The sequence below is a fragment of the Herpailurus yagouaroundi genome, unplaced genomic scaffold, assembly GCF_014898765.1.
Source record: "Herpailurus yagouaroundi ecotype Mexico unplaced genomic scaffold, PumYag 201, whole genome shotgun sequence".
Classification (NCBI taxonomy): domain Eukaryota; kingdom Metazoa; phylum Chordata; class Mammalia; order Carnivora; family Felidae; genus Herpailurus; species Herpailurus yagouaroundi.
The window spans coordinates 2,865,039-2,887,581 of NW_024412432.1; the positions used below are offsets into that span (position 1 = coordinate 2,865,039).

Below are 22,543 nucleotides of genomic sequence, written 5' to 3' on the forward strand. Positions count from 1 at the left end.
GGCCTTACAAAATGGCGGGAGGTGTTGAGAAGTGAAGGCTTAAAAGGAAGATCAGGGGATCACAGGAGTCTGGCATCATCAGTCCCAGAAGCCAAGCACATCCAGACCCCCCAGATGGGACCACCAAGAAGCAGCTGGAGGAGAAACTGTTGTGTTTGGGGCTACACAGCTAGGCATCTGATGATGGCCCTGATGGGGGCTGCCATCGGTCAGTGGGGCCGGAAGCCAGGAAGAAGAGTGAGATATGGAGCACAGGAGACAGAACAATCTGGAATCTTCCAGCACCTGTAAGAATGTCTGTCACTGCATCTAACCACCGTGACCTTCCAAAAGTTATGGCTGTTGCTTCACTTCCTCACGTAAATTCCTCTTTTGAGCTAATCTAACCTGGAACCACACAAGGAGGAGATTCTGGGAAACAAGTTTTTATCTTTTTTTTCTCATTTTTTTTAATGTTTATTTTTTTTTTTTTTAATTTTTTTTTCAACATTTATTTATTTTTGGGACAGAGAGAGACAGAGCATGAACGGGGGAGGGGCAGAGAGAGAGGGAGACACAGAATCGGAAACAGGCTCCAGGCTCCGAGCTATCAGCCCAGAGCCCGATGCGGGGCTCGAACTCACGGACCGTGAGATCGTGACCTGGCTGAAGTTGGATGCTTAACCGACTGCGCCACCCAGGCGCCCCATTTAATGTTTATTTTTTAAAAAAAAGAGAGAGAGAGCGAGCACGAGCAGGGGAGGAGCAGAGAGAGAGGGAGACACAGAATCTGAAACAGGCTCCAGGCTCTGAGCTGTCCGCACAGAGCCCGACGCAGGGCTCGAACTCAAAAACTGTGAGATCATGACCTGAGCCAAAGCCAGATGCTCAACCGTCTGAGCCACCCAGGCGCCCCAACAGATTTTATCTTAAACAAGGTGACACTGGACACCACAGATATCATGAAGCATCATATGTATTTGATTCTGATCAGGATCCTTCATTAAGTGAAGTTGGACATAAGAATCCCCATCATAATCCGTTTACCCCATTCCTTATACATTTAACCCTCTGGCACAGCCACTTGTGTGCCTCCATCTTGTCTTGTTACAACTTGTCACAATTAGAAAAAACCAGTTATTGGAGAGTGGCTATTAATACTGTGGAAATGGCAGGATTTCTACCCATTGCATGTGAATGAGGACGTCTAAACTGACCAACTCACGTTTTTACCCCCTTACTGCTGTAGTGTCAAAATCTCATGAAGTCCAAAACTGTTTCTGTTCTGTTCATTCGCCAATCAGTGTCGGATCACAGAAGTTTCATCTTGAGACATACAATGTGAGCAGCCAGAAACATGTCTAATGCTGCTTTATTTTCATCCCGGTGTTTAGCACAGTGGTTACCACCTGCCTGAAAAAATGATACCAAGATGTTCGTCTCTCAACATCACTTACTTGTGCCATATTTATTAAGCTTCTAAGTAGTGCCACGAAAATGTGTGCGTTTAGGATGAAACAACACACTAGAAGGGAAAACTTACAACAATGAAACCAGAACACTGAAGACAAGACCCCAAAGATTCCCATCACAGTTAACTGAAAAATCACCAACGTCTAGACTATTATCATTCAGAGATATGATCAAGAGTGTCACAGGGCGCCTGGGTGACTCAGTCAGATAAGCGTCTGATTTTGGCTCACGTCATAATCTCGTGATTAGTGGGTTTGAGCCCCACATCAGGCTCTGTGCTGACAGCTCAGAGCCTGGCACCAGCTTCATGTTCTGTGTCTTCCTCTCTCTCTGCCTCTCCTCCGTTCGTGCTTTGCCTCTCAAAAATGAATAAAAACATTAAAAAAGAGTGTCCTTAATATGTACCAGATTAATTTTGATCACGTTTTGTTTAGTTCTCTGCTTATATTACTTTGTGCTTTATCTACTCTTGCTTGAGGATTATGTGCTTAGGATTTTAAAAAATTTAGGGCATTCTGAATATTGTCACAAGGAGGGACTGGCTCTTGTTCATCACTCTGTAAAAACAGGCTTATTATTTTATAATCACATAATGAGTTCTTGGAACGTTCTCTTTAAAAGGCTCGATGCAGTATTGCAACAAAATAATGTTATTAAAATTTGATAACCTGAAAACAGCCATTTGTGGTTCTTTCAGTACTCAGGCTCCTTCAACGTTGTACATACAGTTCTCCTGAAGTGCATTATTTATGACTATAAAGGAAGAGTAAAGAACTATAAGTTATTAAAAGAAATGTTGACCAGTACAATACAAACTGGCTTTTTATGGCTTTTCCTAAGCTTCATCTTCTTTCAAGAGCCTCATAATATAGTGGGAAGGGAGCGGTCTTTGGAGACTACCAGATCTGGGTTCAAAATCTTTTACTCCATAGTTTTCTAGCCAAATGCTTGATGACAGGTTATTTATCCCCTCTGAGGCTCATTTTCCTTATCTATAAGATGGGAATGATAATTTTTAGTTTAAGCAAATGATATTGCTGTGCTCAACCTTTTTTTGACTTATAAAAATGACAACTTCATATGGTACAGCCTAGCGTATACTTTATAGGGTAGGGAATTAAATGTTCCTGAAGACTAAGCACTTGGCTTGCCACCTGCAACGTTGTCAGTGTTCAATGATTGCTAGTTCCACTAATACTGCCTTTAAAAGAAAAAAAGTTTATTTATTTATTTTGAGAGAGAGAGAGCACACACTCAAGCAGGGAAGGGACAGAGAGAGAGAGAACCCCAAGCAGGTTCCACACTGTCAGCACAGAGCCCAACGCGGGGCTCAATCTCACAAACCGTGAGATCATGACCAGAGCCGAAATCAAGAGTCAGATGCATAACCGACTGAGCCACCCAGGTGCCCCATAGTACTGCCTTTTAACTGGACTTGGGGAGCATTTATTTGGGTGTGCATATCTTTTTTCTTCAGGTTATACTTTCTCTGAGCTTCTGGTTCCTCTGAGCCTTCTCTTTACAGCTTCCTAGTCTATTCAGGCTCTTAGTGCAGAATCTTAATCATCATCTTGAACCAACCTTATGATCAGTTCCATCCCAAAACCCAAATCACAAGTTATAGGATCAGAAAAAACAGAATCTCAAACTGGTAATAATAGCTACCTAGCCTTGACCTCAGAATCCATAAAATGTAGAAAATGCAGCAGCACTGTCATTTTTGGTAAAATCTAAATACAGTAAACCCCACCTCATGCTCTAAACGTGAACTGAGTACCTGGGTTTTATAGTTCATTGTGGTTAGTGTGTGTTTCCCTAAAACAATGCCACAGTCCTTGTGGTCATCCTGGAAGGCGGTAAGTAGGCTCATGTGTGCTTTGTGGAATCAGGAGTGACTGGAAAAGGCAGGGCATGGCCAGCATTTATCCATTCATTCAGGGCAATGTTTGTGCACCTCTTATTCACTGGCCACTGCTCTCGGGACATACTGAAGTAAACAAAACTCTTGCTCCTTATATCTGGGGGCAGAGAGAAAGATGGTAAACAAGAAATAAACCTAAGAAACAATAGAAAATTGTATTATAAGACTTGGGGTACTATGGTGAAAATAGAGCAGGGTAAGGGGCTGGAGAGCCAGCAGTGACCCAAACACTTCCAACCACTTCTGGTAGCATTCCCAAGATAGGTGTTTGTCTTCACTGAGCTTCCCTTCTGGCCTTTGAGGGAACCCTGAGGACCACATTGGTCCCACTAGGCATGCAGCAACCATTAGCTGGTGGTGGCAGCCATGGTGGGTGGACTATGGCCAATACCATAAGGCAAAAACACCTGCTCTTGCAAATTATAGACCAGCAGAAGAGACACAATCTAAAAGATAGTTACATATTTGACTACATCTAGGTACTGACCACACATACACACAGGATAAAGGCTAGGACACCATTTCCCAATGTTTTGAAAATAATTTCTTTAATTTGCATTAAGAAGTAAGCTAGAGGTGTCCTCGAGAGCTCTCGAGGTGTCCTCCTTGACAGCAGCATTAGTATCCCCCCGGGATTTGTCTGGGCTGCAAATTCTCCAGCCCACCCAGACTTACTGAATCAGAAACTCTGGTGGGGCGCCTGGGTGACTCAGTTGGTTAAGCGTCTGACTCTTGGTTTCGGCTCAGGTCATTATCTTGTGGTTTGTGTGTTCGAGCCCCATGTTGGGCTGCCCACTGACAGTACGGAACCTGCTTCGGATTCTCTGTCTCCCTCCCTCTTTGCCCCTCCCCTGTTCATGCTCACTCTCGAAAGAAAGGAAGAAAGAAAGAAAGAAAGAAAGAAAGAAAGAAAGAAAGAAAGAAAGAAAAAACAGAAAGAAACTCTGGGGCAGGGCCCAGCAATCCATGGTTTAGTAAGCTCTGCCCGTGATTCTAATCTAAGATAATGTTTGAGAATTACTGCTATGAAAATAATTGATAACAAAAATACTTTATAGCTTTAATAGTCATTTCTCATTTGAGCTATGCTCTGACAGTGCAGGATCAGCAGAGCAGACATTCTGCCTATGAAAAACAAAATAAAAACAGAACAAGAGGATACTTAGGCTCAGACAGGTTAAGTGAGAACCCCAGAATCACACAGCTAGTAAACACTGAAGAAATAGTGTCCTGGTGTTCTGTCTCCTTGATCCTTCCAAGCTTTCCCTGCTTCATTCTTGCTGAGCCGTCCCTTCTTTTGTGCACAGTCTATATACATGGGAACTGAGATGCCTGCCTTAAACCCTTAGATCAGTAAGGGACAGATTATAGAGATTGTAGCTGATACGTCAAAATATTAGTGACAACAATCTCCAATGTCTGAATGGGAAATTTCTTCAAGCGAAGGGCTTAGAGTGGCAGTTCAGTTTCTCTCTTTACCAAGAAGGACCTTGCAGGGCACCTGGGTGGCTCAGTTGGTTAAGCATCTGACTTTCAGTTCAGGTCATGATCTTACAGTTTGTGGGTTCAGGCCTCACATCGGGCTCTCTGCTGTCAGCAGAGAACCTGCCTCAGATTATTTGTCCCCCTCTCTTTTTGCCCCTCCCTCCCTCATTTTTTCTCTCTCTCTCAAAATAAATAAACTTAAAAAGTAAACAAAACAATTTTATTATAAAAAAAACAAAACAAAACAAGAAAGACCTTGCAAAGCCTGAAAATATTCACTCCAAGTGGCCTCTCAGGCTAATTAGCGGTCTGATTGCTGTTTCCAGTATCCTTCACGAAGGTCCTTCCCGGAGCCTAAGGCCTGTCGCCTGCCATCTACCAGGATTCACAGGCTGGTGGCTAAGTGGCCAAATGTGGATGGCATGGTTTTATGATGCACACTGCCATCTTCTGGGGACCTCACGCATAGCCAGTTTGTTCCATTGTTTGTGCCAATGTTCCACATCACAGATGGGTCCCACCATCATCTCAACCAGACCAATTTCCAGGAACTGAAATGATGAGGATGAGGTTGTTGATGATGATGATAGAACACAGAGGATGCTGGCGTTCACAGCTGTTTTCACTATCCTAAAGGCACATCCCGTAAAGAATACAGCTGACCAAACAACAAAGGAGAAGAAAATACACAATAGTGCTGGTACTATTTTTAAAACATAGAAATGGGTGGAATGGCTGTGGAGAGGAAGTAAAGGGAGCCTGAAATGTAACAATCCACAGTGGTTGGCTCTGGAACTTGAGATCAAGTAAATTCTCTTTGAAATTTTCCAAAATTTCAACACTAAACAGGTTGGAGACTATGTCATGGGCTGTATTAGTTTCCAAGGGCCACCGTAGCACAGTACCACACAATGGGTGGCTTGAAACAACAAAAATTTTATTGTCTCACACTTCTGGAAACTGAAAGTCGGTAAGCAACTTGTCAATAGGGTCATGTCCTCTCTGAAGCCTCTAGGAGAGAATCTGTTCCGTGTCTTTCTCTCAGCTTCACGTGTTACCAGCCATCCTCATCACCCCAATCTCTGCCTCTTCTGTCATCACGTGGCATTCTCCTGGAGCTCTGTGTTTCTTCTCTTTTTATAGACACCACCATATTGGGGTAGGGGCCCACCCTACTCCACTATGGCTTTAACTAGTTATGTTTATGATGACCCTATTTCCAAATAAGGTCACATTCTGAAGTTCTGGGAAATAGGTGAACTTGGGGGAACATTATCCAACCCAGCACATGGGTGTTAGATTCACATCTTTTTATTAATCAGTTACTAATTAGCTGTATAATCTTGAACAAGCCATTGGCTCTTTCTGAGCATCCATTTTCTCACCTATAAAATGAGGACAAGAACACTAACCCCCTAGCCCTTTTGCAAGGATGAATGTAAAAGGGTTTAGGATGTTCCTGGTGCAACATAAACCCTTAGCAGGCGACAGTTATTTTTGCCTTCACTATCAGAAAAAAAACCAAACAAAACTTAACAAATTTAAAGAGGGGGGAAAACAGGATCACACGGTCTCTGGACCAAAACACACTGTTTAAATCAAGAGAACATTGGTAGAGCACCATTTATACCTAACATTCTTTTCCCTCTCACATTGTATTTAGTATCTGGAAAAAAATAAAATTTAGTTCAAGAGACACTGGATTGTAGTTAACTGAGTGCTTCTGATGCAAGAGATAACATTTGGGTCTATTTCAGCCTCATGTAAGAGGCTCAGTAGAGAGAAACTATTTTTTTTTTAAGTTTTAATGTATTTATTCATTTATTTTATTATTATTTTCAAATTTTATTTTTTATTTATTTTTTATGTTTTTATTTTATTTTTGAGAGAGACAGAGAGACAGAGTGCAACCAGGGGGAGGGGCAGAGAGATAGTGAGACACAGAATCCGAAGCAGGCTCCAGGCTCTGAGCTGTTGGCACAGAGCCTGATGTGGGGCTCAAACTCATGGACGGTGAGATCATGACCTGAGCCGAAGTCGGACACTTAACCCACTGAGCCACCCAGGCGCTCCAAAATTTATTTATTCATTTTATTTTATTATTTTTAAAATGTATTCATTTTAAGTAATCTCTACACCCAACGAGAGGCTGGAAATTACAACCCAGAGATCAAGAGTTGCATGCTCTTCCAACTGAGCCAGGCAGGTGCCCCGAAAGAAAATATCTTAACATCTAAGAGTACCTTTGCCACCTTTGCCATTCCACGCGTTCCACCACTGAGCTCTGTGTGGGCCTGAATTTCCAGGACAAGGTTCACTTTAACTTGACTCCAAGTATGTCCAAGACCTTTGGTGTTCATAGGAGGGAGCTATAAAATCTTCTTGGCGGAAAGTAGAACCTCGTCAATCTAACTTCTCTTCTTTAAGGCTGGGTACATTTAGAGATGTTATCTGGAAAGCCATGATATTGACTTACTAGAAATCATTACCATTTTAGGATGCATCAGTTCCCCAATAAATTAGACGCTCTAGAGGCCAGGACATTCCGAGAGGAGGAGGGAGATTGAGAAGAGTCCAGAGGCTGACCTGGGTGTATTTTTATTTGGGAAAAGTAGTAACTGAGAGCCTCTGAGTGGTAACCGATTTGCCACCTGAGAAAAAAAGCCCCAGAGGCATCAACTGTGGTATTTACATGTGCAAAATGTTCCATGTGCTCCTCTAAAAATGTCCATGTGGCTCTGTGTATACATGTGTTTACAGAATGTGTAAATAAATATGAGAAGAATATGAAACACATGCGTCTGTGTTTATAAAATATGCATCCACTTATGCTAATGAAATTACTTCCATCTGAGAACAAACGGTCATTATCTACGGAAGTGCTGTGAATTAGGGAGATTACTGGAATTTTTGTCCTCACATTTGGAGAAACTGAGTCACCAAAGTAATGTTTTTGTCATCAAAGGCAGGAAACATGGCTTATGTCAACATTGGAAACTTTATTGCTCAAAGATCATATAAGTTGGAACGAAAGCTAACCTCAGAAATCCTATCTTCACAACAGAGGAACTTTTTAACTCAAATTCACTTCCAGTGTTGTAATTGACGTCCTGCATATTCACGGATCAGGTTTCAACAAGCTTCTCAAGCCAACGTGGTGCACATAAAAACCTCTGGCAAGCTTGTTTAAAAGTGTATATTTCTGAACACCGCCTCCAAAGAATCTAATTAAGTGAGTTTCAGTGAGTAGCAGGAATCTGCATTCATAGCCTTAAGTGAGGCAGGGGGCCAATGACGGCGCTTTGAGAAACAGTGCTCTAATGTCCGAGCGGTGGAATGAGTGTCTAAAAAAAAAAATCAAGTGTCTAAAAAAAAAAATGGGGGAGGGATAGGGTAGGGACATTTAGAGGATGACACACAAAGAAAATGAAATAAAAGTCTGTCTACTCTGTGCAACCCCTAGCTTCCCAGTCCACTGGCAGGGGTTGAGGTGGGGGCTAGTGAGACTTAAGGTTGTGGAGTTCCAGCCAGTTCAAATACAGGTCTGCACAGGCCGATGTATCTCTTCAGACAAATCAGTTTATGTAGGCACAGTTGCTGCTGATCCAACATCCACTCTTGGTGAACCAGGGTTTCATTTTTAAAGTACGGATTGTGACCTTGAGTAATTTAATGGGTCTTGAGTAATATTCAAAACATTTTTGTTTTGAAATAGACATGCGCAAGAAGTTGCAAAAGTAGTTCAGAGGGGTCCCGTGTACCCATCGCCCAGCTTCACCCAATAGACATCTTAGCTGACTATAGCACCTTATCAAAACCAGGAAACTGACACTGGCCCAGTACATTTACCTACTACCGACTAGTGGCCTTACTCAGATTTCCCATTATTACGAGCACACCTTTATGTGTGTGTGCAATTCTGTCATACATATATATGTGTATGATCACTGCCACCATAATCAAGATACAAAACTCTCCCTCACCACGAAAGGCAAAATTACCTTTTTATAGTCACTGTCTCCTCCTGCCAGACATACTGTTCATAACCCCTGGAAACCACAGATTTGTTTTCCATCTGAGCGACATTTTAGAAATGAAATAGAATAGAGCAGAATAGAAAATGAGAGAAAATAAGCATATTTCAAAGGGGAGGGGAAAATATTGATTTAGGAAATTTCTGTTTCCATTATATATATAGTTATATATTACATACATATATATTTCTTACCAAAAAATGTAGGCAAAAAAAAAAAAATTGAGAAACACCATGATAATAGACAGCCTGCAACATCAGCAAAACCTTCCTGCTTTCCCAGTGCTCAAGGTCATGGAGTAGAGACCTTTTCCATTGGCCAGTAGCTGCTATTTGTCTCCAGGCCTTTAGTGACTATCTCCTCATATCTGGATGGAATTTCACCATCTGGATCTTAAGTGTTTGGACATCCCTGCTCAGACCTGTGGACCAGGAGACAAAGGGAACAGAAGCAGGTAAGAAGACCACCAGGGAGTCAGGGACTATGACTTCCTCTTGGCCCAGCCTCCCCTGGGGCCTAGAAGTTAACAGAAGCCAGAAGATAAGCCCTACACTTCTACTGACTCCTCAAAGGCTATTCACAGGAGCAGCTAAGAATATTCCTGGAACATATTTTCATTTATGAGCCATTTAATGATATGCAATGCATACTCAGGCAATTTCAGGAAAACTTAAAAGATTCATCATGATTTTAAATAAAAGCAGTTAACATTTTAGATAATATATTTCATATTAGTGACAAGGATAATATTTTTATACTATTTCACCAAAAATATGTATCTGGCTAGGAGGAAAACGGATTCGTGCATAGATGAGCACCCCCCCCCATTTGTTATTTTCTTATTTCGTATTTCTAGAGCATCCTATCTCAAGGGCATAGGTCATTGAGAATGGCAAATGTGTGGTGACTTTGTCAGAGTTTCTTTATGGGGAGATTTCTCCTTAGGACACCTCATAGCACCCTGCAATTGTGACATTGACAGGAAGCTGAAAGATGGAATGTTTCAGCCTGGAAGGTAGTCCTGAATGCTTGGGTACCTAATCCATTCTTGGGTTGCATATATTCCTAGAAATAATTTCTTCATGTTCTGTCACAACATTTGGGCTTGAGTTTTTAAGTATGCCCAACAATATGCCATCAATCTACTCCACTGATAAGCGAAGGAAATCACCTAGAGTTGAGAACAGTCCAGCTCTCAGGGACTAAGTTGTTTGCAATTCGGCTTGGTTGTCTTAATGAAGTCTGGAGAGCCTATTCTCAATGCTAAGAATTTTTCTAGTTTGGGCCTGAAGTGATTGATTCAGGTCTTTCAAGATACTGAAAAGTTTGCTGCCAGATGTCCCTTGAATAATCTTCCTGAAATCACAGAAATGATCTTTGCTGAAATTATCATCCTTCATTTCAAAGCCTCATGCGAGCCTTCTTTACTTTGACAGCTGTCATAATTCATTTTGGAAAAGCAATGTCTCGTATTTGCTGCTTGTTTCTTGCCACAGTGGAAATTGCATCTATAATTGAAACATATGTACTGAAAAAAAGGTGCATGCATTTGGATTACAGGTGGAATTTTCTCCGTTTTCTTAAATACTGATTCAAGATCAGGAATATGCTATCGACTACTGGCTGTTCTCTGGGGGTAATGCTGAGTGTGGATTGACATTCATATGTAGCCTCTTTTCTTTGTTTTATTTTCTTTATTTTTTTCATCATGATACTCTTTAGACCCCCCCACCCATTTCCCCTCTAATAACCAGTTTGTTCTCTATAGTTAAGAGACTGTCTCTTGGTCTGTCTCTCCCTTTTTATCCTTTGCTCATTTGTGTCAGTTTTTTTTTTTTTAATTTTTTTTTCAACATTTATTTATTTTTGGGACAGAGAGAGACAGAGCATGAACGGGGGAGGGGCAGAGAGAGAGAGGGAGACACAGAATCGGAAACAGGCTCCAGGCTCTGAGCCATCAGCCCAGAGCCTGACGCGGGGCTCGAACTCACGGACCGCGAGATCGTGACCTGGCTGAAGTCGGACGCTTAACCGACTGCGCCATCCAGGCGCCCCTGTGTCAGTTTTTAAATTCCACACATGAGTGAGATTATATGATATTTGTCTTTCTCTGACTTATTTTGTTTAGGATTATACTCTTTAGCTCCATCCATGTCATTGCAAATGGCAAGATTTCATTCTTTTTTATGGCTGCATAATATTCCCATTGTGTGTGTGTGTGTGTGTGTGTGTGTGTGTGTGTGTGTATACCATATCTTCTTTGTCCATTCATCTATTGATGAACACTTGGGCTGCTTCTGTATCTTGGGTATTGTGAATAATGCTGCAATAAATGTACAGATATATGTATCCCTTTGAATGGGTGTTTTGTATTTTGGGGGTAAATACCCACTAGTGCAATTCCTGGATTGTAGAGTAGTTCTATTTTTAATTTTTCGAGGAACTTCCATACTGTATTCCACAGTGGCTGCACCAGTTTGCATCCCCACCAGCAGTGGTGCATGAAGGTTCCTTTTTCTCGATATCCATGCCAACACTTGCTGTTTCATGGATTTTTAAATTTTATTTTAGCCATTCTGACAAGTGTGAGGTGATATCTCATTGTCATTTTGATTTGCATTTCCCTGAAGAAGACTGATATTGAACATCTTTTCATGTGTCTGTTGGTCATTTGTATGTCTTCTTTGGAAAAATGTCCATGCCTTCTGCCTATTTTTAAATTTGATTATTTGGGGTTTTTGAGTTATATAAGTTCTTTATATATTTTGCATAGAAATCCTTTATCAGACGTCCTTTGCAAATATCTTCTCCGATTCCATAAGTTGCCTTTTAGTTTTGTTGTTTCCTTTGCTGTGTGGAAGCTTTTTATTTTGATCAGTCCCAATAGTTTATTTTTGCTTTTATTTCCTTTGCCTCAGGAGACATATTTAGAAAAATGTTGTTATGGCTGATGTCAGAGAAATTACTGCTTGTGCTCTCTTCAAGGATTTTTATGCCTTCAGGTCTCACATTGGTCAAAAACTTTTTCTGCATCTACTGAAATGATCATATGGTTTTTATCCTTTCTCTTATTGATGTGATGGATTACATTGGTTGTTTTGCAAATATTGAATCACCCTTGCATCCTGGGAATAAATCCCACTTGATTGTGGTGTATGATTTTTCTAATATATTGTTGGAATGTATTGTTTGCTAATATTTTGTTGAGCATTTTTGCTTCTATGTTCATTAGAGATATTGGCCTACAGGTTTTTTTTTTTTTTTTGTAGTCTTTATCTGGTTTTGTTGTCAGGGTCACACTGGCCTCATAAAATGAATTTGGAACTTTTCTTTTCTATGTTTTTGGAATAGTTTGAGAAGAAGAGGTATTAATTCTTCTTCAAATGTTTGGTAAAATGCACCTGTGAAGCCATCTGGTCCTGGACTTTTGTTTGTTGGGAGTTTTTTCATTTCTGATCTAATTTCCTTGCTGGTAATCAGTCTATCAAAATGTTCTATCTCTTTCTGCTTCAGTTTTGGGAGGTAATGTGTTTCTAGGAATTTATCCATTTCTCTTCTCTTTACCTAGTAATGGCCCCTCTTGTGGACATAAGACTCACACCCCATCAGTACTGATCACATGACTGCTCTTCCAGGTCACATGACATTGCTCAGGTTATTTAATCACACACACACACACACACACACACACACACACACACACACACAGACGCACACATCATTTCCTCATAGCATGGATTCTTATTGGTAATCAGCAGTGATAAAGTCATTAATTTTTCTCCCTCATACAAATACTATGGCAAGGACAGTGTTATGATGTCCCCACATTGTTTCCTCCCAGCATTTCCCATGGTGTCATTTCCAGGCCAGTGTATTTAAGAGCTGATGTGCCTTTGCCAACTCTTTCCATGCTGCAATGATCTTGGAAGACCCTCGTTCTACATGGCCCAGCTACAATACAAGAGGGGATCACCCAGCTGCATCAGACTTTATAAAGGCGTGGTTTCAGGATTTATTTGTTGTTCCATGTAGTCCAGTCTAACTTGGCTTGTATGTAGGCCAAAAGTTGACTCATACTTTGGACATGAGCATTTTTATCCAGCTATAAAGTAAAATATCTGCTCATACACATACGATAGTAATGGCTTTTCCACATTTTATGCCATTGAATTTTATGTGATGTCCATAGAGATGTTTTATATAGGAATTTTATGAATAAATTTTTCTGCTTTTTCTCCTGGCATAACATTTGTAAATTTGGGGCTGGTTTCATAATAATCTTGGCAGAGAAGTAAACTACTTGTTTTTACTAAAAAGGAGTGGGAGTTCCAATGATGTCTCTATGGTTTTTGTCTCTTCTTAGGCCTTAGCAACAAAATTGCATACTGGAAAGCATTGTCTTGTACTCATTCTAGAAAAACTCAGTTGTTCTACTAGAGAGCCCAGAATGTTTTATGTGAAAATAAAGCAAAAGTTTGACAAAGCCTCAAAGAAGACAATACGTGTTCAACTTGACTTTTACTTTTATGTGAAGTAATCACTTGTCTGATCTACACAGATTCATATTCCATATTCATAAGGGAGTCCTACCCACTGCTTCTATTTGAGATGCTTTTCTGAACTGTAGTTTATGTTACTGTGTTCCATTTTCTATCCAGGCCTCAGTGAACCATTTTATTTTTTTTATTTTTATTTATTTATTTATTTTTTTAAGTCTCCCCCAAATGGGACTTTTTAAAAAAATTTTTTAACGTTTATTTATTTTTGAGACAGAGAGAGACAGAGCATGAACGGGGCAGGGGCAGAGAAAGAGGGAGACACAGAATTGGAAGCAGGCTCCAGGCTCTGAGCCATCAGCCCAGAGCCCGACGTGGGGCTCGAACTCAGGGACCGCGAGATCGTGACCTGAGCTGAAGTCGGACGCTTAACCGACTGAGCCACCCAGGCGCCCCTAACTGAACCATTTTAAAACAATAACCTAACTTTTTAAATTGGGAGTAGAACATAATTGTCTTAACCCGGGTCCTCAAGACAGTGAAGCCTGAGGCAAGGATGAAAGTGCTGATACGTCATTTGGGAGGTGCAGACTTAGGGCAGCAGGGGTAGAGAAAAGGGAGCTATAAGGAAAGAAAAGACGTGATGGAATCGCAATGACCCATGAAGAGAACCAGCAGACTGTACAGCAGGCAGGCACATCCACTGTCCAAGGGGGATTTTCTGGAATGGTTACAACTCCATGGCAGAGGTAGAACCTACCCACTTCCCAACTCCATCTTGTCTCTTACATCTCAGTGGTCATCCCTAGACGTCCAAATGCCCATTACTCCCGGGTTGTGCCGTCTAGCTCTTTGGTGGTTTCTGAGTCTCATTTCTGTTCTTTGGTCAGATGAACACAATTATACAACATTCTCATGAGCTGTTTTGAGGATGAAACAGGATAATGAATTAAAAACCTTAGTATTCAAATAAATGGTTGCTAAGGGAAGAGATGATGGGAACTCCTAAGTGCTCAGCCATTGACCAGAGAGCTCCTAATCATCTATGAAATGATGAGGAAACTGTGATCAGTAGGTCACAAGGAAACAGGGCAGACACTTGGATGTGGTGACAGACTTGGATCCTGGTCCAACAGTGATGTGCAGCTGTTATGACTATATTCATGAAAGTGGTGGGATAGGATGGGATCCAAAAATATTTCTGCAGAATAATAATAAGCAAGAATTAAATAACTTTGGATGGAAAAGACTCAACTCTGTAGTAGTCAAACACAATAGCTTCTAACAGCTCCTCAGGAAAATGTCTATTTCAACATTGCTTCAGGAATTCAGAGAATGCTGGAAATATTTACTCCACCTTGTTTCTACCTTTAAAAAAAATATCATGTAGACATAGAGCAAAAGTTCACATCTCCATCTGTTGTCTCACTGGGGCAAGGTTGTTCTTTTAAATTTGGGAGATAAGAGCATCAAAGTTCCCAGAGCAGGCTCTTGACTTTTCCCCTCAACATTCACTTATATTGAATGGTTGCAAGTTTCACTACAGAGCGTCAACACACTGCATTTCAGCCAAGAAACTCACGTTTAAGAAAAAAATATTCCAAGCCACAATGAAAACAGATCCAGTGCTAACAGCTGAATTAAACCTTGAAGCCAAAACATTTAAAAATTGGTATTCTCATGTTGCTTGTTACTTCTTTACATGGCATACAACTGGATGCCTTAATTCTCTGTCGAGTCCATTAAGAACAGAACTTTTCATTCCACAAATACTCCTTGAGATTTGGGGTTGGGGCTATGGACATTAATATGCAAGCATTGCATGAGCTTCCTACAATTTAGTTGCAAATATGTGACAATTAACCAGTACAATTGTGAAAAGGATGGTATAAGGCAGTCTGAGAGTCTGGACTAGTGAGGGATAAAGATAGCTAAGGGCTCCAAATTTACAAGAGAGAACCCCACATGTTGGACAAATCAATGGAGGCATAGGGTGGAGGCAGAATTTGAAAGGATGGAAAGAGCCTAGGTGGAGAAAAGGGGCTGAAGAGAGCTAATATTCTAGGCTAGAAGAGAGTTATGAGTAAAGGCATAGAGGGGTAATGTGCATGCCATGGTCAAGGGGCAGAATGGGAAATAATAATAGTGTTTATTGAGCACTTACAGTCCATTTGGTTGTGCTAAGCCCTTCAACATTATTCTCATTAAATCTCTCAATAACCCCACATATAGGCATTCTTATCATCTCATTTTTACAGAGGTAGACACTGTCTTTGAAAAGGCTGAGTGACTTTCCAGGGTCAAGGAATTATCCACAGGCAGGATTTTGAATTCAGGATGAGGGCTCAGGTGAGACTAGGAGGAGCCTTACATGCTAGGCCTGTGCAGGGTAATGGGTGAGGCAGAAAAGAGACAAAGAGGAATGAGCCTCATTCCTCAGACTCACAGTCTAGTTGGGAAGAAAGACAAGATGGCAAGTCAATAGGATGGTGGTGTGCAGGATGGACCAGAGCAGGGAAATGCAGCGCCAGCCATGGGGTTAGAAATGCCAACTCTCAGGCTGTACTCCAGACCTACTGAATCAGAAACTCTGGGGATGGGGCCCAGCAATCTGTGTTTTAACAGGCCCTCCAGACAATGATGGAGCCTGAGAACCATCTAGCAGTGGAAGTACGGATGGAGAGGGCCACCTGGTGAAATGTTATGAAGGATGAATCAGTGCTAAATTTTTCTGTCCACTCAGTCAGTCCTTGGCTCACACAGGCTACACCTTGCTGAATGGCTGTGGAGGGCTAGAAGAAATGGAGGACAGAATGTTTCCTCATAGGTGTGGACATTTGAGACCTGGGTTGGTTGTCCTGGATTTGCCACATCCTTCACCTCTTTGAAGTCTCAGTTTCCTCATGTGTAAAATGGAAAGAGCAGTAAGAGCAACCTCACAAAGGTCTTGTTGTGAGTGCAAGGAGGTTGTGTGAGAGTTCACACTAAACTTCCATCAAAGTGGAAATACAGGCTGTTAATAGTGACAGACAGAAAGAGAGAAGAGAGGCTCTCCTCACCACTTGGTTTTATGAAATATGAAGTATCTACCTGGATAGAGGAAGTGATGGTAGAATAGCTAATTGTGAATGCCCCTGTGGGCAGTTGAAGACTCCAAGGTCAGGGATGGAAATACAGGTTTTAGAATCTTGGCAAAGAGATGAGTAAGGGTAGGGTTGCTCTTTTGTCACAAAGAGGGTCACAAATAGAGAGTTTATATTTATATAAAATACCACAATCCACAAAGCTCATCATGTGGCATCTCCAAGGTGCTTTTGGCACAGTCTCAGGGGGCCCCAGAGATGAAGATGTGTGGGGAGACTGTGGCGGACACACGAACCCTGAGGATGCACAGGGCAGCTAAGACCACTGAGAGAGCAAATTTCAAAATTAATATAGGGGAGGGGCACCTGGGTGGCGCAGTTGGTCAAGTGTCCAACTCCTGATTTCGGCTCAGGTCATGATCCCCAGGGTCGTGGGATCAAGCCCTGCACTGGGTTCCACATTGAGCATGGAGTCTGCTTAAGGTTCTCTCTCTCTTTCTCTCTCCCTGTCCCTCTGCCCCCTCCCCAATTCATGCTCACTCTCTAAGAAAAAAAGACAAAAAATTAAAATAGGAGATGTCTCAGGTAGTTGTGGCCAGTATAGTATTCAGGCTACAAACTCAGGTCTGCAAGAAATAGGACATATTTAATTAGTCAATTAATTTTTTGCTTTTGTGGTTTATTTACTATTAATGCTTAATCTGAGAAACATTTTTTTGGAAGAATAATTGAAATATGATTTATATACAATAGAATTCACTCTCTTAAAGTGTATAATTCAGAGGTTTTTACATATTTACAAAGTTGTACAACCATTACCACTATTTAATTCCTGAACATTTTCCTCCCCCCAAAGAGAAATCGCATACTCCTTAAGGGTCACTCCATTTCATCGAGCACCTGGCAACTATTAATCACTTTCTGTCTCTATGGATTTGCCTATTCTGGGCATTTCATTTAAATGGAATCATATAATATGTGACCTTTTGTGACTGGCTCCTTTCACTTAGCACAGTGTTTTCAAGTGTTCTCCATATTGTTGCATAAATAAGTACTTCATTCCTTTTTATTGCTGAATAATATTCCATTACATAGATACATTACATTTGTTTATCCATCCATCAATCAGTGGAGTCTTTGGCTATTTAAAATAATGGTGTGGGATGCCTGGGTGGCTCTTGGGTGTCAGACTCTTGGTTTCAGCTCAGGTCATGACCTCACAGTTCGTGGGATTGAGCCCCGTGTTTGGCTCTGTGCTGTCAGTTTGGGATTCTTTTTCTCTCCTCTCTCTGCCCCTCTCCCAACTCTCTCTCTCTCTCTCTCTCGTTCTCTCAAAATAAATGAATCATTAAAAAAAAGACTCTTTATTAAGAATAAATAAATAAAATAATGCTGCAATGAACATTTGTGTAAAAGTTTTTAAGTGGCTATATGTTTTCATCTCTTTTGGGTATATACCTAGGAGAGGAATTATTGGGTCATATGGTAACCCTGTTTAACTTTTTGAGTAACTGTCATACTGTTTTCCAAAGTGGCTGCACCATTTTACATACCTCCCAGTAGTGTATGAGGGCTCCAGTTTTTCCACAACCTTGGTAACACTTACTATTTTATTATTATAATTATCCTGATTTGTGTAAAGTGTTATCTCATTGTGGTTTTAAGTTGCCATTTCCCTAGTGACTAATGATGTTGAACATCTTTTCTTGTGCTTATTGGCCATTTGTATGTCTTCTTTGGTGAAAGGTCTTTCAAACCCTTTGTCTATTTAGTGGGAGGGTTATTTGCTCTTTTACTGTTGAGTTGTAAGAGTTCTTTGTATACTTTTGATACAAGTCCCTTATCAAATATATGATTTACAATTATTTTCTCCCATCCTATACATTCTTTTTACTTTTTAAATTATGTCTTTTATAGAAAAAAAGTACTAAAATTTTGATGAAGTTGAATTTATAATTTTTTTAAAAAATTGCTTGTGTTTTGGGGTAATATCTAATGCCTAATTTAAAATCAAAGATTTACACTTACATTTTCTAAGAGTTTTATGGTTTTAGCTCTTACATGTAGGTCTTTGATCTATTTTGAATTAGTTTTCATATGTGGTGTGATGTAGGAGTCCAACTGCATTCTTTTGCTCATGGATATCTGGGTGTCTGAGCATCATTTGTTGAAAAGATTGTCCTTTCCTCATTGAATTATATTGTCGTTTGTTGGAAAGCAGTTGGCCATAAATGAATGGCTTATTTCTGGACTTCCAATTCTATTATATTGATTTATACAATATGTCTATCCTTAGGCCAATACTATTGTCTTGATAATTGTAGCTTCATAGTAGAAGTGTGAGTTCTTTTTCAGGCTTATTTAGGTAATTTTGGATCTCTTGCATTTCTGCATAAATTTTAGTATCAACTTTTCAATTTATGCAAAAAGGGAAGCTGAGGTTTTGATAGTTTGTGTTGAATCTGCATAACAATTTGAAAAAAATAGCCACTTTAACAATATGAAGTCTTCCGATCTATGAACATAGAATGCCTTTCTATTTATTTAGGTCTTTAGTTTCTTTAACAGTAGTTTTCAGTATACAAGTCTTACAACACTTCTTTTGTTAAGTTTATTCCTAAATAATTACTCTTTTTGATGCTGCTGTAAATTGAATTGTGAATTTTGTTAATTGTTAAATTATAAATTTTCTTACCTTATTTTTTGGATTGTTCACTACTAGTGTTTAGAAATACAATTGATTTTTGTATATTGAACCTATATCCTGCAAACTTGATATACTTGTTTATTAGTCCTAATAGGTCGTGTGTGTGTGTGTGTGTGTGTGTGTTCCTTAGGATTTTCTATATATAAAATCATGTGATCTGTGAATACAGATGGTTTTACTTCTTCTTTACCAATATAGATGTCTTTTATTTCTTTTTCTTGTCTAATTAGCCTGGATTTACTTTATTTTTAAACACTAATTTCCTCTTAAGCTTCTATTTTGCCAAGCCATGGAATCATAATTATCAATTTGGATCTGCTGTGCATTTTCTGGACTTGTGCCTAATTTCTTAGGAAGCTTATACGGAATTAAGTTATCAATAGAGGAGAGCAGTGGCTGGTCCTTGGTGCCACCTTCATTCCTGTTTCTATTGAGTGTTCAGCCCTTGATGCGTGGAGAGCACTACTTTGTCCTTCCTGGCCCAAGCTGTTGGCCTTCTCAGATTTCTAGCTCTCTGTGCTACCTTGTTATAGCCCTTCGGTACTCACAAAACATTCAGTAGCTCCCAAGTTTCTCTGGTTGCAGGAAACTCTGTTGAGACTGTCTTAGATCTGTCTGCTTAAACATAACATTGCTCTCTTGCCCTGATGGGCAACAGGAGAACATGTACCCTGGGCTCTTCCTGGACATGGTGAATATGAATTCCTTTGGAGTCCCCAATAAACATTGAGCTTTGGTCATTTGACCCTGTATCCCAGGATCTGGTCATGGGGTGGGACTGACTATGGAGCCCATCTCACAGGCATCTCATTCCATGCTCCTGTATTCCTTTCTCACTCTCTTAATTTCCCATCTAGAGAATTTTCTTTTTTTTTTTTTTAAATTTTTTTTTTCAACGTTTATTCATTTTTGGGACAGAGAGAGACAGAGCATGAACGGGCGAGGGGCAGAGAGAGAGGGAGACACAGAATCGGAAACAGGCTCCAGGCTCTGAGCCATCAGCCCAGAGCCCGACGCGGGGCTCGAACTCACGGACCGCGAGATTGTGACCTGGCTGAAGTCGGACGCTTAACCGACTGCGCCACCCAGGCGCCCCCCATCTAGAGAATTTTCATGTGATTCAAGCAGTTTACATGGGCTCTTTCCTTAGTCTTCAAAACTGGTGGTTCTCAGTTTTGTCTCAGGGATGTTGGCAATGTCTGAAGATATTTTTTTGTTGTCACAACTGGGGATGAAGTAGGTACTACAAACATCTAGTAGATAGAAACCAGGGATGTTGCTAAACATTTTACAATGCACAGGACAACTCCCACAACAAAGAATTATCTGGACTAAAATGTCTATAAGGTGGAGGCAGAGAAATCCTATAGTAAATCTATTGTTTAAGCTTTAAATCTTTGAAGATCTGGGCTTTTGAAGTAATAATTTTTTAAAAAGCATTTTAATCTGATTTTCTGTTGTTTTATTGCCATCCTTAGGGCATGAAAGCAGAAGGTCTGTTTGATCAGGGAAGGGTAGGGAGCAGAAGGAAATAACAAAAGACACATTAGTTGAGTATCACATAGCAATGAAACTGAATGAGCCATAGACACACACAAAACCCAACCACAAAATAATGTTGAATGAAAGAGTATATACAATATGATTTCACGTATATAAAGTTCAAAAAGAAGCAAAAATATTTTATTGGGATATTCACAGCTGGATGGTAACAATATAAAGGAAAGCAAGGATATTATTGCCACAAAATTCAGGGTGATAATTATCTCTGGGGTGGAAAGGTGAAAGGAAAATGTGATGGAAAAAGGATACCAAGTGAGGTTCAAAGGTACGAGTGGTGTTCTATTTCTTGTTTCTTTTAAACACTGCATTTTTGTTTTATAAGATTTTATGTATGCTTCACAATTAAAACCAACCCAACCACATTAGTCAGAATTCAGAAATCTTACCCTTCCAGAACAGAAAAAGTACATAAATGGAAAAATAGGTGAATTTCAAACAAAAGCTGGGTTTCAGTTAATAGTAATGTACCAATGATAATGTCACAGTTTTGATGCCTATACTATACTAATGTAAAACGTTAGCAATCAAGGAAATTGGGTGAGAGATATACGGGGTCTTTCTGAACTCTTTGCAACTTTTCTATTAATCTAAAATTAGTTCAAAATAAAATGTCGACTTAAAACAGATCTCATGCTAATATTTATAGATCTTTCTCTAATTCCTGATCTTTCTTTCAGTTTTTACTGATTTTCTTTTGATGATATGAATAACAATGAACATAATAAGAGCTAATACTTGCAAAGCACTTATTTTGTGTAAGCCACTGCTCTAAGTACTTCATACATGTTCACTCATTTTATCCTGACAGGATTCCAACAGTTAAATGTTATTACTATCCCCAGTTTACTGATGAGGAAATAGAGACATGGAGAGAACTGTGTGCAGTGACTAGCCCAGCTGGTAGGTGGCAAAGAGGGAAAAACACCAGTACAGCCGCAATCTGGCTCCAGCACTCGTGCTCATAATACACTGTGGTTACTTTACTGAGGGTTTCAGAAGTATGAGAAGTACAAGGAGACAAACAAAACCACAGCCGCTCAGATGCAACCACGATTTACACTATAGCATGTTTCCTTCTTCCCTTTTTTCTCTGTTTGTTTTCATTTGGTATATACAAATTTGTAGCTTGATTTTCTTCTTACTCCAAACATCATGTCAAAAGCCTTTTTCATGCCTCTAACAATCTAAAGTAAACATTAAAGGCTATGCAATATTCTGTGTACAGATATGCAGTGTTTTACCACCCGTATCTGGAATGCTGGGCATTTAGGTTGTTTCTAATTTCTTTGTCATTAGATACAAAGCTGCCATGAACATCCCCATTCTTAATTTATGCCTATATTTTGATCATTTGCTCAATTTCTTCTTTTTTGTCACTTACTTTTTTCTGTTTTTCTTACCCTTACTTACTAGGCCAAGCAGTTCTATAAATTCACAGGGTAACACTTTAGAATAAAAATTTTCAAGCTTTTGGGGGCTCCTGGGTGACTCAGTTGGTTAAGCATCAGACTCTTGGTTTTGGCTCAGCTCATGATCTCACAGTTTGTGGGTTTGAGCTCCACACCAGGCTCTGTGCTGACAGTGCAGAGTCTGCTTGGGATTCTCTCTCTCCCTCTTTCTCTGCCCCTCCCCTGCTTGCTTGCTCACTCTCTCTCTCTCATAATAAATAAATAAACAAACTTAAGATATTTTTTTCAAGCTTTTACAACTCTGTTTCATACCATTCAATCAATATTCCCCTTATCCTTTGAGAGTGAATGGCAGATTTTCCATGCTATGAAGATGAGACAAGCAACTGTGAG

At 40.1% G+C, this 22,543-nt stretch overlaps 1 long non-coding RNA gene across 1 annotated transcript; it reads right to left on the bottom strand.

Annotated features, from left to right (window-relative positions):
* Positions 1-940: 940 nt before the first annotated feature.
* Positions 941-7,365, bottom strand: LOC121014131 (uncharacterized). The gene is made up of 2 exons (XR_005783052.1): positions 7,102-7,365; positions 941-1,392 (listed from the first exon to the last, which is right to left on the bottom strand). It is a non-coding gene; the product is annotated as an uncharacterized LOC121014131 (long non-coding RNA).
* Positions 7,366-22,543: the final 15,178 nt, after the last annotated feature.